A 20244-nucleotide genomic window follows, 5' to 3' on the forward strand; every position below is an offset into this window, starting at 1 on the left:
ACCACACCCTGAACTATCCCCTAACTCTAGCCGTAAACCCAAATCTAAACCTAACCCGAACTCTAACCCTAACCCTAACCGTAACACCCTAAAACATCAGCTTCACTGTCAACCTAACACTAACCCTCACACGAACCCCTAACCCTAACCCTATCTATCATCCTAACCCTAACCCTGACCTGAACCTAACCCTTACCCTAACCCTAAACTTAACCCTAACCTTAACTCTACCCTAACCCTAACAATAACTCTAAACCTGACCCTAACCCTAACCCTAGCACTAACTCTAACTCTAAACCTAAACCTAACCCTAACCTAGCCCTACCCCTTACCGTAAACCTAGCCTTAACCCTAACCTTACCCCACCCTAACCCTAAACCTAAATCTCACCTTAACACTAAACTTAACCCTAAACCTCACAATTACCTGAAACTTCACCCTAACCCTAAGCCTAACTCTAACTCTAAACCTAACCATAACAATTACCCTAAACCCTCACCTTAACTGTAAACCTAACCCTAACCCTCACCCTAACCCTTAACGTATCCCCAACCGTAAACCTAACGCTACCCCCAGACTTATCCCCAACCTTAACGCTGATACGAACAGTAACCCTAATCTAACCCTAACCCTAACATTTACCCTAAACTGAACAATACCCTAACCATAAACCAAACCCTAAGAGCCTAAACCTAACGTTTAACACTATCTATAATCCTACCCCTTATCCTAACTTTACACTAACCCTAAACCTAAACCGAACACGAAACGTAACCCCTAAACCTAACCCGAACCCTAAACCTAACGTTAACACAAACCTGAACACAAACTCAAACTCTAGCCGTAACCATAAAAATAACCCTCACCCTATCCTAAACTTCATCCAAACCTTAACTTGAACCTTAACTGTAAACCTAAACCTAACCCTAAACTTAAACCTAACTCTAACGCTAGTCCATCTGTAACCCTAAACCTAACCCTTACCATAACCCTGAACCTAACCCTAGACCTAATCCTAACCCTAACCCTAACTCTAACCTTGACCCTAAACAGAACACTAACACTAACCCTAAGCCCGGACATAAACCTAAATCTTACCCTACTCCTAACCCTAAGCCGAAACCTAACCCTAACTCTAACCCTAATGGTAACACTTACCTAAACCCTCAACTAACTGTAAAACTAACCGCAACCTTCACCCTAAACCCTAACCGCATCCCCCAACCCTAAACCTAATGGTATCCGGAACCCTAACACTAACCTGAAACCCCTGAGCCCTAACGATCACCCTAACAATAGCCCAAACCCTAACCCCTAACACCAAAGTCTATCTGAAACCTTAACCCTAACTCTCACCCTAACTCTACCACTAACACGAAACCTAATCAGAAACCTAACCTTAATCCTAAACCAAACCAGCCATGACCGGGACCACAATGCCTAACCGGAACCCTCACATAAACCCTAACCCTAAACTACACCTCTAACCCCTAACACCTTACCATAACCATAATCCTAAGCCTACCCAAACCTAACGCTAAACCTAACACTCACCCCAACCACGCCTAAAACAAACCATAACCGTAAGCCTAACCGTAAACTAAACTTAACCCTAACCTAAAATCTAACCCTAACCCTAGAAGTAAACAGAACCCGTAAACTTAACCCTAACCCTAAACATAACCTTAACACTAACCTGAAAACGAACCCAAAACTTAGCCATAACACATACCCTCATCCTGTCTTAAAATTCGCCCTATCCCTAAACTAAAGCGAAATCTAACTTTAACCCTAAATCTCACCCTACATTAACCCAAGCACCTAACCGTACGTGAACACTAAATCCAACCCTAAAAATAACAAAACCCTAAACCTAAGCCTAAAGTTAACCCAATCAACAAACCCTAACCCTAACCCTCATCCTTAAACTAAACTTCACCCTAAACCTAAGCCTAACCTTAAACATAAACCTGAACCACACCCTGAACTATCCCCTAACTCTAGCCGTAAACCCAAATCTAAACCTAACCCGAACTCTAACCCTAACCCTAACCGTAACACCCTAAAACATCAGCTTCACTGTCAACCTAACACTAACCCTCACACGAACCCCTAACCCTAACCCTATCTATCATCCTAACCCTAACCCTGACCTGAACCTAACCCTTACCCTAACCCTAAACTTAACCCTAACCTTAACTCTACCCTAACCCTAACAATAACTCTAAACCTGACCCTAACCCTAACCCTAGCACTAACTCTAACTCTAAACCTAAACCTAACCCTAACCTAGCCCTACCCCTTACCGTAAACCTAGCCTTAACCCTAACCTTACCCCACCCTAACCCTAAACCTAAATCTCACCTTAACACTAAACTTAACCCTAAACCTCACAATTACCTGAAACTTCACCCTAACCCTAAGCCTAACTCTAACTCTAAACCTAACCATAACAATTACCCTAAACCCTCACCTTAACTGTAAACCTAACCCTAACCCTCACCCTAACCCTTAACGTATCCCCAACCGTAAACCTAACGCTACCCCCAGACTTATCCCCAACCTTAACTCTGATACGAACAGTAACCCTAATCTAACCCTAACCCTAACATTTACCCTAAACTGAACAATACCCTAACCATAAACCAAACCCTAAGAGCCTAAACCTAACGTTTAACACTATCTATAATCCTACCCCTTATCCTAACTTTACACTAACCCTAAACCTAAACCGAACACGAAACGTAACCCCTAAACCTAACCCGAACCCTAAACCTAACGTTAACACAAACCTGAACACAAACTCAAACTCTAGCCGTAACCATAAAAATAACCCTCACCCTATCCTAAACTTCATCCAAACCTTAACTTGAACCTTAACTGTAAACCTAAACCTAACCCTAAACTTAAACCTAACTCTAACGCTAGTCCATCTGTAACCCTAAACCTAACCCTTACCATAACCCTGAACCTAACCCTAGACCTAATCCTAACCCTAACCCTAACTCTAACCTTGACCCTAAACAGAACACTAACACTAACCCTAAGCCCGGACATAAACCTAAATCTTACCCTACTCCTAACCCTAAGCCGAAACCTAACCCTAACTCTAACCCTAATGGTAACACTTACCTAAACCCTCAACTAACTGTAAAACTAACCGCAACCTTCACCCTAAACCCTAACCGCATCCCCCAACCCTAAACCTAATGGTATCCGGAACCCTAACACTAACCTGAAACCCCTGAGCCCTAACGATCACCCTAACAATAGCCCAAACCCTAACCCCTAACACCAAAGTCTATCTGAAACCTTAACCCTAACTCTCACCCTAACTCTACCACTAACACGAAACCTAATCAGAAACCTAACCTTAATCCTAAACCAAACCAGCCATGACCGGGACCACAATGCCTAACCGGAACCCTCACATAAACCCTAACCCTAAACTACACCTCTAACCCCTAACACCTTACCATAACCATAATCCTAAGCCTACCCAAACCTAACGCTAAACCTAACACTCACCCCAACCACGCCTAAAACAAACCATAACCGTAAGCCTAACCGTAAACTAAACTTAACCCTAACCTAAAATCTAACCCTAACCCTAGAAGTAAACAGAACCCGTAAACTTAACCCTAACCCTAAACATAACCTTAACACTAACCTGAAAACGAACCCAAAACTTAGCCATAACACATACCCTCATCCTGTCTTAAAATTCGCCCTATCCCTAAACTAAAGCGAAATCTAACTTTAACCCTAAATCTCACCCTACATTAACCCAAGCACCTAACCGTACGTGAACACTAAATCCAACCCTAAAAATAACAAAACCCTAAACCTAAGCCTAAAGTTAACCCAATCAACAAACCCTAACCCTAACCCTCATCCTTAAACTAAACTTCACCCTAAACCTAAGCCTAACCTTAAACATAAACCTGAACCACACCCTGAACTATCCCCTAACTCTAGCCGTAAACCCAAATCTAAACCTAACCCGAACTCTAACCCTAACCCTAACCGTAACACCCTAAAACATCAGCTTCACTGTCAACCTAACACTAACCCTCACACGAACCCCTAACCCTAACCCTATCTATCATCCTAACCCTAACCCTGACCTGAACCTAACCCTTACCCTAACCCTAAACTTAACCCTAACCTTATCTCTACCCTAACCCTAACAATAACTCTAAACCTGACCCTAACCCTAACCCTAGCACTAACTCTAACTCTAAACCTAAACCTAACCCTAACCTAGCCCTACCCCTTACCGTAAACCTAGCCTTAACCCTAACCTTACCCCACCCTAACCCTAAACCTAAATCTCACCTTAACACTAAACTTAACCCTAAACCTCACAATTACCTGAAACTTCACCCTAACCCTAAGCCTAACTCTAACTCTAACCCTAACCATAACAATTACCCTAAACCCTCACCTTAACTGTAAACCTAACCCTAACCCTCACCCTAACCCTTAACGTATCCCCAACCGTAAACCTAACGCTACCCCCAGACTTATCCCCAACCTTAACGCTGATACGAACAGTAACCCTAATCTAACCCTAACCCTAACATTTACCCTAAACTGAACAATACCCTAACCATAAACCAAACCCTAAGAGCCTAAACCTAACGTTTAACACTATCTATAATCCTACCCCTTATCCTAACTTTACACTAACTCTAAACCTAAACCGAACACGAAACGTAACCCCTAAACCTAACCCGAACCCTAAACCTAACGTTAACACAAACCTGAACACAAACTCAAACTCTAGCCGTAACCATAAAAATAACCCTCACCCTATCCTAAACTTCATCCAAACCTTAACTTGAACCTTAACTGTAAACCTAAACCTAACCCTAAACTTAAACCTAACTCTAACGCTAGTCCATCTGTAACCCTAAACCTAACCCTTACCATAACCCTGAACCTAACCCTAGACCTAATCCTAACCCTAACCCTAACTCTAACCTTGACCCTAAACAGAACACTAACACTAACCCTAAGCCCGGACATAAACCTAAATCTTACCCTACTCCTAACCCTAAGCCGAAACCTAACCCTAACTCTAACCCTAATGGTAACACTTACCTAAACCCTCAACTAACTGTAAAACTAACCGCAACCTTCACCCTAAACCCTAACCGCATCCCCCAACCCTAAACCTAATGGTATCCGGAACCCTAACACTAACCTGAAACCCCTGAGCCCTAACGATCACCCTAACAATAGCCCAAACCCTAACCCCTAACACCAAAGTCTATCTGAAACCTTAACCCTAACTCTCACCCTAACTCTACCACTAACACGAAACCTAATCAGAAACCTAACCTTAATCCTAAACCAAACCAGCCATGACCGGGACCACAATGCCTAACCGGAACCCTCACATAAACCCTAACCCTAAACTACACCTCTAACCCCTAACACCTTACCATAACCATAATCCTAAGCCTACCCAAACCTAACGCTAAACCTAACACTCACCCCAACCACGCCTAAAACAAACCATAACCGTAAGCCTAACCGTAAACTAAACTTAACCCTAACCTAAAATCTAACCCTAACCCTAGAAGTAAACAGAACCCGTAAACTTAACCCTAACCCTAAACATAACCTTACCACTAACCTGAAAACGAACCCAAAACTTAGCCATAACACATACCCTCATCCTGTCTTAAAATTCGCCCTATCCCTAAACTAAAGCGAAATCTAACTTTAACCCTAAATCTCACCCTACATTAACCCAAGCACCTAACCGTACGTGAACACTAAATCCAACCCTAAAAATAACAAAACCCTAAACCTAAGCCTAAAGTTAACCCAATCAACAAACCCTAAACCTAACCCTCATCCTTAAACTAAACTTCACCCTAAACCTAAGCCTAACCTTAAACATAAACCTGAACCACACCCTGAACTATCCCCTAACTCTAGCCGTAAACCCAAATCTAAACCTAACCCGAACTCTAACCCTAACCCTAACCGTAACACCCTAAAACATCAGCTTCACTGTCAACCTAACACTAACCCTCACACGAACCCCTAACCCTAACCCTATCTATCATCCTAACCCTAACCCTGACCTGAACCTAACCCTTACCCTAACCCTAAACTTAACCCTAACCTTAACTCTACCCTAACCATAACAATAACTCTAAACCTGACCCTAACCCTAACCCTAGCACTAACTCTAACTCTAAACCTAAACCTAACCCTAACCTAGCCCTACCCCTTACCGTAAACCTAGCCTTAACCCTAACCTTACCCCACCCTAACCCTAAACCTAAATCTCACCTTAACACTAAACTTAACCCTAACCCTCACAATTAACTGAAACTTCACCCTAACCCTAAGCCTAACTCTAACTCTAACCCTAACCATAACAATTACCCTAAACCCTCACCTTAACTGTAAACCTAACCCTAACCCTCACCCTAACCCTTAACGTATCCCCAACCGTAAACCTAACGCTACCCCCAACCTTATCCCCAACCTTAACGCTGATACGAACAGTAACCCTAATCTAACCCTAACCCTAACATTTACCCTAAACTGAACAATACCCTAACCATAAACCAAACCCTAAGAGCCTAAACCTAACGTTTAACACTATCTATAATCCTACCCCTTATCCTAACTTTACACTAACCCTAAACCTAAACCGAACACGAAACGTAACCCCTAAACCTAACCCGAACCCTAAACCTAACGTTAACACTAACATGAACACAAACTCATACTCTAGCCGTAACCATAAAAATAACCCTCACCCTATCCTAAACTTCATCCAAACCTTAACTTGAACCTTAACTGTAAACCTAAACCTAACCCTAAACTTAAACCTAACTCTAACGCTAGTCCATCTGTAACCCTAAACCTAACCCTTACCATAACCCTGAACCTAACCCTAGACCTAATCCTAACCCTAACCCTAACCCTAACTCTAACCTTGACCCTAAACAGAACACTAACACTAACCCTAAGCCCGGACATAAACCTAAATCTTACCCTACTCCTAACCCTAAGCCGAAACCTAACCCTAACTCTAACCCTAATGGTAACACTTACCTAAACCCTCAACTAACTGTAAAACTAACCGCAACCTTCACCCTAAACCCTAACCGCATCCCCCAACCCTAAACCTAATGGTATCCGGAACCCTAACACTAACCTGAAACCCCTGAGCCCTAACGATCACCCTAACAATAGCCCAAACCCTAACCCCTAACACCAAAGTCTATCTGAAACCTTAACCCTAACTCTCACCCTAACTCTACCACTAACACGAAACCTAATCAGAAACCTAACCTTAATCCTAAACCAAACCAGCCATGACCGGGACCACAATGCCTAACCGGAACCCTCACATAAACCCTAACCCTAAACTACACCTCTAACCCCTAACACCTTACCATAACCATAATCCTAAGCCTACCCAAACCTAACGCTAAACCTAACACTCACCCCAACCACGCCTAAAACAAACCATAACCGTAAGCCTAACCGTAAACTAAACTTAACCCTAACCTAAAATCTAACCCTAACCCTAGAAGTAAACAGAACCCGTAAACTTAACCCTAACCCTAAACATAACCTTAACACTAACCTGAAAACGAACCCAAAACTTAGCCATAACACATACCCTCATCCTGTCTTAAAATTCGCCCTATCCCTAAACTAAAGCGAAATCTAACTTTAACCCTAAATCTCACCCTACATTAACCCAAGCACCTAACCGTACGTGAACACTAAATCCAACCCTAAAAATAACAAAACCCTAAACCTAAGCCTAAAGTTAACCCAATCAACAAACCCTAACCCTAACCCTCATCCTTAAACTAAACTTCACCCTAAACCTAAGCCTAACCTTAAACATAAACCTGAACCACACCCTGAACTATCCCCTAACTCTAGCCGTAAACCCAAATCTAAACCTAACCCGAACTCTAACCCTAACCCTAACCGTAACACCCTAAAACATCAGCTTCACTGTCAACCTAACACTAACCCTCACACGAACCCCTAACCCTAACCCTATCTATCATCCTAACCCTAACCCTGACCTGAACCTAACCCTTACCCTAACCCTAAACTTAACCCTAACCTTAACTCTACCCTAACCCTAACAATAACTCTAAACCTGACCCTAACCCTAACCCTAGCACTAACTCTAACTCTAAACCTAAACCTAACCCTAACCTAGCCCTACCCCTTACCGTAAACCTAGCCTTAACCCTAACCTTACCCCACCCTAACCCTAAACCTAAATCTCACCTTAACACTAAACTTAACCCTAAACCTCACAATTACCTGAAACTTCACCCTAACCCTAAGCCTAACTCTAACTCTAAACCTAACCATAACAATTACCCTAAACCCTCACCTTAACTGTAAACCTAACCCTAACCCTCACCCTAACCCTTAACGTATCCCCAACCGTAAACCTAACGCTACCCCCAGACTTATCCCCAACCTTAACGCTGATACGAACAGTAACCCTAATCTAACCCTAACCCTAACATTTACCCTAAACTGAACAATACCCTAACCATAAACCAAACCCTAAGAGCCTAAACCTAACGTTTAACACTATCTATAATCCTACCCCTTATCCTAACTTTACACTAACCCTAAACCTAAACCGAACACGAAACGTAACCCCTAAACCTAACCCGAACCCTAAACCTAACGTTAACACAAACCTGAACACAAACTCAAACTCTAGCCGTAACCATAAAAATAACCCTCACCCTATCCTAAACTTCATCCAAACCTTAACTTGAACCTTAACTGTAAACCTAAACCTAACCCTAAACTTAAACCTAACTCTAACGCTAGTCCATCTGTAACCCTAAACCTAACCCTTACCATAACCCTGAACCTAACCCTAGACCTAATCCTAACCCTAACCCTAACTCTAACCTTGACCCTAAACAGAACACTAACACTAACCCTAAGCCCGGACATAAACCTAAATCTTACCCTACTCCTAACCCTAAGCCGAAACCTAACCCTAACTCTAACCCTAATGGTAACACTTACCTAAACCCTCAACTAACTGTAAAACTAACCGCAACCTTCACCCTAAACCCTAACCGCATCCCCCAACCCTAAACCTAATGGTATCCGGAACCCTAACACTAACCTGAAACCCCTGAGCCCTAACGATCACCCTAACAATAGCCCAAACCCTAACCCCTAACACCAAAGTCTATCTGAAACCTTAACCCTAACTCTCACCCTAACTCTACCACTAACACGAAACCTAATCAGAAACCTAACCTTAATCCTAAACCAAACCAGCCATGACCGGGACCACAATGCCTAACCGGAACCCTCACATAAACCCTAACCCTAAACTACACCTCTAACCCCTAACACCTTACCATAACCATAATCCTAAGCCTACCCAAACCTAACGCTAAACCTAACACTCACCCCAACCACGCCTAAAACAAACCATAACCGTAAGCCTAACCGTAAACTAAACTTAACCCTAACCTAAAATCTAACCCTAACCCTAGAAGTAAACAGAACCCGTAAACTTAACCCTAACCCTAAACATAACCTTAACACTAACCTGAAAACGAACCCAAAACTTAGCCATAACACATACCCTCATCCTGTCTTAAAATTCGCCCTATCCCTAAACTAAAGCGAAATCTAACTTTAACCCTAAATCTCACCCTACATTAACCCAAGCACCTAACCGTACGTGAACACTAAATCCAACCCTAAAAATAACAAAACCCTAAACCTAAGCCTAAAGTTAACCCAATCAACAAACCCTAACCCTAACCCTCATCCTTAAACTAAACTTCACCCTAAACCTAAGCCTAACCTTAAACATAAACCTGAACCACACCCTGAACTATCCCCTAACTCTAGCCGTAAACCCAAATGTAAACCTAACCCGAACTCTAACCCTAACCCTAACCGTAACACCCTAAAACATCAGCTTCACTGTCAACCTAACACTAACCCTCACACGAACCCCTAACCCTAACCCTATCTATCATCCTAACCCTAACCCTGACCTGAACCTAACCCTTACCCTAACCCTAAACTTAACCCTAACCTTAACTCTACCCTAACCCTAACAATAACTCTAAACCTGACCCTAACCCTAACCCTAGCACTAACTCTAACTCTAAACCTAAACCTAACCCTAACCTAGCCCTACCCCTTACCGTAAACCTAGCCTTAACCCTAACCTTACCCCACCCTAACCCTAAACCTAAATCTCACCTTAACACTAAACTTAACCCTAAACCTCACAATTACCTGAAACTTCACCCTAACCCTAAGCCTAACTCTAACTCTAAACCTAACCATAACAATTACCCTAAACCCTCACCTTAACTGTAAACCTAACCCTAACCCTCACCCTAACCCTTAACGTATCCCCAACCGTAAACCTAACGCTACCCCCAGACTTATCCCCAACCTTAACGCTGATACGAACAGTAACCCTAATCTAACCCTAACCCTAACATTTACCCTAAACTGAACAATACCCTAACCATAAACCAAACCCTAAGAGCCTAAACCTAACGTTTAACACTATCTATAATCCTACCCCTTATCCTAACTTTACACTAACCCTAAACCTAAACCGAACACGAAACGTAACCCCTAAACCTAACCCGAACCCTAAACCTAACGTTAACACAAACCTGAACACAAACTCAAACTCTAGCCGTAACCATAAAAATAACCCTCACCCTATCCTAAACTTCATCCAAACCTTAACTTGAACCTTAACTGTAAACCTAAACCTAACCCTAAACTTAAACCTAACTCTAACGCTAGTCCATCTGTAACCCTAAACCTAACCCTTACCATAACCCTGAACCTAACCCTAGACCTAATCCTAACCCTAACCCTAACTCTAACCTTGACCCTAAACAGAACACTAACACTAACCCTAAGCCCGGACATAAACCTAAATCTTACCCTACTCCTAACCCTAAGCCGAAACCTAACCCTAACTCTAACCCTAATGGTAACACTTACCTAAACCCTCAACTAACTGTAAAACTAACCGCAACCTTCACCCTAAACCCTAACCGCATCCCCCAACCCTAAACCTAATGGTATCCGGAACCCTAACACTAACCTGAAACCCCTGAGCCCTAACGATCACCCTAACAATAGCCCAAACCCTAACCCCTAACACCAAAGTCTATCTGAAACCTTAACCCTAACTCTCACCCTAACTCTACCACTAACACGAAACCTAATCAGAAACCTAACCTTAATCCTAAACCAAACCAGCCATGACCGGGACCACAATGCCTAACCGGAACCCTCACATAAACCCTAACCCTAAACTACACCTCTAACCCCTAACACCTTACCATAACCATAATCCTAAGCCTACCCAAACCTAACGCTAAACCTAACACTCACCCCAACCACGCCTAAAACAAACCATAACCGTAAGCCTAACCGTAAACTAAACTTAACCCTAACCTAAAATCTAACCCTAACCCTAGAGGTAAACAGAACCCGTAAACTTAACCCTAACCCTAAACATAACCTTACCACTAACCTGAAAACGAACCCAAAACTTAGCCATAACACATACCCTCATCCTGTCTTAAAATTCGCCCTATCCCTAAACTAAAGCGAAATCTAACTTTAACCCTAAATCTCACCCTACATTAACCCAAGCACCTAACCGTACGTGAACACTAAATCCAACCCTAAAAATAACAAAACCCTAAACCTAAGCCTAAAGTTAACCCAATCAACAAACCCTAAACCTAACCCTCATCCTTAAACTAAACTTCACCCTAAACCTAAGCCTAACCTTAAACATAAACCTGAACCACACCCTGAACTATCCCCTAACTCTAGCCGTAAACCCAAATCTAAACCTAACCCGAACTCTAACCCTAACCCTAACCGTAACACCCTAAAACATCAGCTTCACTGTCAACCTAACACTAACCCTCACACGAACCCCTAACCCTAACCCTATCTATCATCCTAACCCTAACCCTGACCTGAACCTAACCCTTACCCTAACCCTAAACTTAACCCTAACCTTAACTCTACCCTAACCATAACAATAACTCTAAACCTGACCCTAACCCTAACCCTAGCACTAACTCTAACTCTAAACCTAAACCTAACCCTAACCTAGCCCTACCCCTTACCGTAAACCTAGCCTTAACCCTAACCTTACCCCACCCTAACCCTAAACCTAAATCTCACCTTAACACTAAACTTAACCCTAACCCTCACAATTAACTGAAACTTCACCCTAACCCTAAGCCTAACTCTAACTCTAACCCTAACCATAACAATTACCCTAAACCCTCACCTTAACTGTAAACCTAACCCTAACCCTCACCCTAACCCTTAACGTATCCCCAACCGTAAACCTAACGCTACCCCCAACCTTATCCCCAACCTTAACGCTGATACGAACAGTAACCCTAATCTAACCCTAACCCTAACATTTACCCTAAACTGAACAATACCCTAACCATAAACCAAACCCTAAGAGCCTAAACCTAACGTTTAACACTATCTATAATCCTACCCCTTATCCTAACTTTACACTAACCCTAAACCTAAACCGAACACGAAACGTAACCCCTAAACCTAACCCGAACCCTAAACCTAACGTTAACACTAACATGAACACAAACTCATACTCTAGCCGTAACCATAAAAATAACCCTCACCCTATCCTAAACTTCATCCAAACCTTAACTTGAACCTTAACTGTAAACCTAAACCTAACCCTAAACTTAAACCTAACTCTAACGCTAGTCCATCTGTAACCCTAAACCTAACCCTTACCATAACCCTGAACCTAACCCTAGACCTAATCCTAACCCTAACCCTAACTCTAACCTTGACCCTAAACAGAACACTAACACTAACCCTAAGCCCGGACATAAACCTAAATCTTACCCTACTCCTAACCCTAAGCCGAAACCTAACCCTAACTCTAACCCTAATGGTAACACTTACCTAAACCCTCAACTAACTGTAAAACTAACCGCAACCTTCACCCTAAACCCTAACCGCATCCCCCAACCGTAAACCTAATGGTATCCGGAACCCTAACACTAACCTGAAACCCCTGAGCCCTAACGATCACCCTAACAATAGCCCAAACCCTAACCCCTAACACCAAAGTCTATCTGAAACCTTAACCCTAACTCTCACCCTAACTTTACCACTAACACGAAACCTAATCAGAAACCTAACCTTAATCCTAAACCAAACCAGCCATGACCGGGACCACAATGCCTAACCGGAACCCTCACATAAACCCTAACCCTAAACTACACCTCTAACCCCTAACACCTTACCATAACCATAATCCTAAGCCTACCCAAACCTAACGCTAAACCTAACACTCACCCCAACCACGCCTAAAACAAACCATAACCGTAAGCCTAACCGTAAACTAAACTTAACCCTAACCTAAAATCTAACCCTAACCCTAGAGGTAAACAGAACCCGTAAACTTAACCCTAACCCTAAACATAACCTTAACACTAACCTGAAAACGAACCCAAAACTTAGCCATAACACATACCCTCATCCTGTCTTAAAATTCGCCCTATCCCTAAACTAAAGCGAAATCTAACTTTAACCCTAAATCTCACCCTACATTAACCCAAGCACCTAACCGTACGTGAACACTAAATCCAACCCTAAAAATAACAAAACCCTAAACCTAAGCCTAAAGTTAACCCAATCAACAAACCCTAACCCTAACCCTCATCCTTAAACTAAACTTCACCCTAAACCTAAGCCTAACCTTAAACATAAACCTGAACCACACCCTGAACTATCCCCTAACTCTAGCCGTAAACCCAAATCTAAACCTAACCCGAACTCTAACCCTAACCCTAACCGTAACACCCTAAAACATCAGCTTCACTGTCAACCTAACACTAACCCTCACACGAACCCCTAACCCTAACCCTATCTATCATCCTAACCCTAACCCTGACCTGAACCTAACCCTTACCCTAACCCTAAACTTAACCCTAACCTTAACTCTACCCTAACCATAACAATAACTCTAAACCTGACCCTAACCCTAACCCTAGCACTAACTCTAACTCTAAACCTAAACCTAACCCTAACCTAGCCCTACCCCTTACCGTAAACCTAGCCTTAACCCTAACCTTACCCCACCCTAACCCTAAACCTAAATCTCACCTTAACACTAAACTTAACCCTAACCCTCACAATTAACTGAAACTTCACCCTAACCCTAAGCCTAACTCTAACTCTAACCCTAACCATAACAATTACCCTAAACCCTCACCTTAACTGTAAACCTAACCCTAACCCTCACCCTAACCCTTAACGTATCCCCAACCGTCAACCTAACGCTACCCCCAACCTTATCCCCAACCTTAACGCTGATACGAACAGTAACCCTAATCTAACCCTAACCCTAACATTTACCCTAATCTGAACAATACCCTAACCATAAACCAAACCCTAAGAGCCTAAACCTAACGTTTAACACTATCTATAATCCTACCCCTTATCCTAACTTTACACTAACCCTAAACCTAAACCGAACACGAAACGTAACCCCTAAACCTAACCCGAACCCTAAACCTAACGTTAACACTAACATGAACACAAACTCATACTCTAGCCGTAACCATAAAAATAACCCTCACCCTATCCTAAACTTCATCCAAACCTTAACTTGAACCTTAACTGTAAACCTAAACCTAACCCTAAACTTAAACCTAACTCTAACGCTAGTCCATCTGTAACCCTAAACCTAACCCTTACCATAACCCTGAACCTAACCCTAGACCTAATCCTAACCCTAACCCTAACTCTAACCTTGACCCTAAACAGAACACTAACACTAACCCTAAGCCCGGACATAAACCTAAATCTTACCCTACTCCTAACCCTAAGCCGAAACCTAACCCTAACTCTAACCCTAATGGTAACACTTACCTAAACCCTCAACTAACTGTAAAACTAACCGCAACCTTCACCCTAAACCCTAACCGCATCCCCCAACCCTAAACCTAATGGTATCCGGAACCCTAACACTAACCTGAAACCCCTGAGCCCTAACGATCACCCTAACAATAGCCCAAACCCTAACCCCTAACACCAAAGTCTATCTGAAACCTTAACCCTAACTCTCACCCTAACTCTACCACTAACACGAAACCTAATCAGAAACCTAACCTTAATCCTAAACCAAACCAGCCATGACCGGGACCACAATGCCTAACCGGAACCCTCACATAAACCCTAACCCTAAACTACACCTCTAACCCCTAACACCTTACCATAACCATAATCCTAAGCCTACCCAAACCTAACGCTAAACCTAACACTCACCCCAACCACGCCTAAAACAAACCATAACCGTAAGCCTAACCGTAAACTAAACTTAACCCTAACCTAAAATCTAACCCTAACCCTAGAGGTAAACAGAACCCGTAAACTTAACCCTAACCCTAAACATAACCTTAACACTAACCTGAAAACGAACCCAAAACTTAGCCATAACACATACCCTCATCCTGTCTTAAAATTCGCCCTATCCCTAAACTAAAGCGAAATCTAACTTTAACCCTAAATCTCACCCTACATTAACCCAAGCACCTAACCGTACGTGAACACTAAATCCAACCCTAAAAATAACAAAACCCTAAACCTAAGCCTAAAGTTAACCCAATCAACAAACCCTAACCCTAACCCTCATCCTTAAACTAAACTTCACCCTAAACCTAAGCCTAACCTTAAACATAAACCTGAACCACACCCTGAACTATCCCCTAACTCTAGCCGTAAACCCAAATCTAAACCTAACCCGAACTCTAACCCTAACCCTAACCGTAACACCCTAAAACATCAGCTTCACTGTCAACCTAACACTAACCCTCACACGAACCCCTAACCCTAACCCTATCTATCATCCTAACCCTAACCCTGACCTGAACCTAACCCTTACCCTAACCCTAAACTTAACCCTAACCTTAACTCTACCCTAACCCTAACAATAACTCTAAACCTGACCCTAACCCTAACCCTAGCACTAACTCTAACTCTAAACCTAAACCTAACCCTAACCTAGCCCTACCCCTTACCGTAAACCTAGCCTTAACCCTAACCTTACCCCACCCTAACCCTAAACCTAAATCTCACCTTAACACTAAACTTAACCCTAACCCTCACAATTAACTGAAACTTCACCCTAACCCTAAGCCTAACTCTAACTCTAACCCTAACCATAACAATTACCCTAAACCCTCACCTTAACTGTAAACCTAACCCTAACCCTCACCCTAACCCTTAACGTATCCCCAACCGTAAACCTAACGCTACCCCCAACCTTATCCCCAACCTTAACGCTGATACGAACAGTAACCCTAATCTAACCCTAACCCTAACATTTACCCTAAACTGAACAATACCCTAACCATAAACCAAACCCTAAGAGCCTAAACCTAACGTTTAACACTATCTATAATCCTACCCCTTATCCTAACTTTACACTAACCCTAAACCTAAACCGAACACGAAACGTAACCCCTAAACCTAACCCGAACCCTAAACCTAACGTTAACACTAACATGAACACAAACTCATACTCTAGCCGTAACCATAAAAATAACCCTCACCCTATCCTAAACTTCATCCAAACCTTAACTTGAACCTTAACTGTAAACCTAAACCTAACCCTAAACTTAAACCTAACTCTAACGCTAGTCCATCTGTAACCCTAAACCTAACCCTTACCATAACCCTGAACCTAACCCTAGACCTAATCCTAACCCTAACCCTAACTCTAACCTTGACCCTAAACAGAACACTAACACTAACCCTAAGCCCGGACATAAACCTAAATCTTACCCTACTCCTAACCCTAAGCCGAAACCTAACCCTAACTCTAACCCTAATGGTAACACTTACCTAAACCCTCAACTAACTGTAAAACTAACCGCAACCTTCACCCTAAACCCTAACCGCATCCCCCAACCCTAAACCTAATGGTATCCGGAACCCTAACACTAACCTGAAACCCCTGAGCCCTAACGATCACCCTAACAATAGCCCAAACCCTAACCCCTAACACCAAAGTCTATCTGAAACCTTAACCCTAACTCTCACCCTAACTCTACCACTAACACGAAACCTAATCAGAAACCTAACCTTAATCCTAAACCAAACCAGCCATGACCGGGACCACAATGCCTAACCGGAACCCTCACATAAACCCTAACCCTAAACTACACCTCTAACCCCTAACACCTTACCATAACCATAATCCTAAGCCTACCCAAACCTAACGCTAAACCTAACACTCACCCCAACCACGCCTAAAACAAACCATAACCGTAAGCCTAACCGTAAACTAAACTTAACCCTAACCTAAAATCTAACCCTAACCCTAGAAGTAAACAGAACCCGTAAACTTAACCCTAACCCTAAACATAACTTTAACACTAACCTGAAAACGAACCCAAAACTTAGCCATAACACATACCCTCATCCTGTCTTAAAATTCGCCCTATCCCTAAACTAAAGCGAAATCTAACTTTAACCCTAAATCTCACCCTACATTAACCCAAGCACCTAACCGTACGTGAACACTAAATCCAACCCTAAAAATAACAAAACCCTAAACCTAAGCCTAAAGTTAACCCAATCAACAAACCCTAACCCTAACCCTCATCCTTAAACTAAACTTCACCCTAAACCTAAGCCTAACCTTAAACATAAACCTGAACCACACCCTGAACTATCCCCTAACTCTAGCCGTAAACCCAAATCTAAACCTAACCCGAACTCTAACCCTAACCCTAACCGTAACACCCTAAAACATCAGCTTCACTGTCAACCTAACACTAACCCTCACACGAACCCCTAACCCTAACCCTATCTATCATCCTAACCCTAACCCTGACCTGAACCTAACCCTTACCCTAACCCTAAACTTAACCCTAACCTTAACTCTACCCTAACCCTAACAATAACTCTAAACCTGACCCTAACCCTAACCCTAGCACTAACTCTAACTCTAAACCTAAACCTAACCCTAACCTAGCCCTACCCCTTACCGTAAACCTAGCCTTAACCCTAACCTTACCCCACCCTAACCCTAAACCTAAATCTCACCTTAACACTAAACTTAACCCTAACCCTCACAATTAACTGAAACTTCACCCTAACCCTAAGCCTAACTCTAACTCTAACCCTAACCATAACAATTACCCTAAACCCTCACCTTAACTGTAAACCTAACCCTAACCCTCACCCTAACCCTTAACGTATCCCCAACCGTAAACCTAACGCTACCCCCAGACTTATCCCCAACCTTAACGCTGATACGAACAGTAACCCTAATCTAACCCTAACCCTAACATTTACCCTAAACTGAACAATACCCTAACCATAAACCAAACCCTAAGAGCCTAAACCTAACGTTTAACACTATCTATAATCCTACCCCTTATCCTAACTTTACACTAACCCTAAACCTAAACCGAACACGAAACGTAACCCCTAAACCTAACCCGAACCCTAAACCTAACGTTAACACAAACCTGAACACAAACTCAAACTCTAGCCGTAACCATAAAAATAACCCTCACCCTATCCTAAACTTCATCCAAACCTTAACTTGAACCTTAACTGTAAACCTAAACCTAACCCTAAACTTAAACCTAACTCTAACGCTAGTCCATCTGTAACCCTAAACCTAACCCTTACCATAACCCTGAACCTAACCCTAGACCTAATCCTAACCCTAACCCTAACTCTAACCTTGACCCTAAACAGAACACTAACACTAACCCTAAGCCCGGACATAAACCTAAATCTTACCCTACTCCTAACCCTAAGCCGAAACCTAACCCTAACTCTAACCCTAATGGTAACACTTACCTAAACCCTCAACTAACTGTAAAACTAACCGCAACCTTCACCCTAAACCCTAACCGCATCCCCCAACCCTAAACCTAATGGTATCCGGAACCCTAACACTAACCTGAAACCCCTGAGCCCTAACGATCACCCTAACAATAGCCCAAACCCTAACCCCTAACACCAAAGTCTATCTGAAACCTTAACCCTAACTCTCACCCTAACTCTACCACTAACACGAAACCTAATCAGAAACCTAACCTTAATCCTAAACCAAACCAGCCATGACCGGGACCACAATGCCTAACCGGAACCCTCACATAAACCCTAACCCTAAACTACACCTCTAACCCCTAACACCTTACCATAACCATAATCCTAAGCCTACCCAAACCTAACGCTAAACCTAACACTCACCCCAACCACGCCTAAAACAAACCATAACCGTAAGCCTAACCGTAAACTAAACTTAACCCTAACCTAAAATCTAACCCTAACCCTAGAAGTAAACAGAACCCGTAAACTTAACCCTAACCCTAAACATAACCTTAACACTAACCTGAAAACGAACCCAAAACTTAGCCATAACACATACCCTCATCCTGTCTTAAAATTCGCCCTATCCCTAAACTAAAGCGAAATCTAACTTTAACCCTAAATCTCACCCTACATTAACCCAAGCACCTAACCGTACGTGAACACTAAATCCAACCCTAAAAATAACAAAACCCTAAACCTAAGCCTAAAGTTAACCCAATCAACAAACCCTAACCCTAACCCTCATCCTTAAACTAAACTTCACCCTAAACCTAAGCCTAACCTTAAACATAAACCTGAACCACACCCTGAACTATCCCCTAACTCTAGCCGTAAACCCAAATCTAAACCTAACCCGAACTCTAACCCTAACCCTAACCGTAACACCCTAAAACATCAGCTTCACTGTCAACCTAACACTAACCCTCACACGAACCCCTAACCCTAACCCTATCTATCATCCTAACCCTAACCCTGACCTGAACCTAACCCTTACCCTAATCCTAAACTTAACCCTAACCTTAACTCTACCCTAACCCTAACAATAACTCTAAACCTGACCCTAACCCTAACCCTAGCACTAACTCTAACTCTAAACCTAAACCTAACCCTAACCTAGCCCTACCCCTTACCGTAAACCTAGCCTTAACCCTAACCTTACCCCACCCTAACCCTAAACCTAAATCTCACCTTAACACTAAACTTAACCCTAACCCTCACAATTAACTGAAACTTCACCCTAACCCTAAGCCTAACTCTAACTCTAACCCTAACCATAACAATTACCCTAAACCCTCA

This window comes from Elephas maximus, chromosome 22 (assembly GCF_024166365.1).
Source record: "Elephas maximus indicus isolate mEleMax1 chromosome 22, mEleMax1 primary haplotype, whole genome shotgun sequence".
NCBI classification, from domain to species: Eukaryota; Metazoa; Chordata; class Mammalia; order Proboscidea; family Elephantidae; genus Elephas; species Elephas maximus.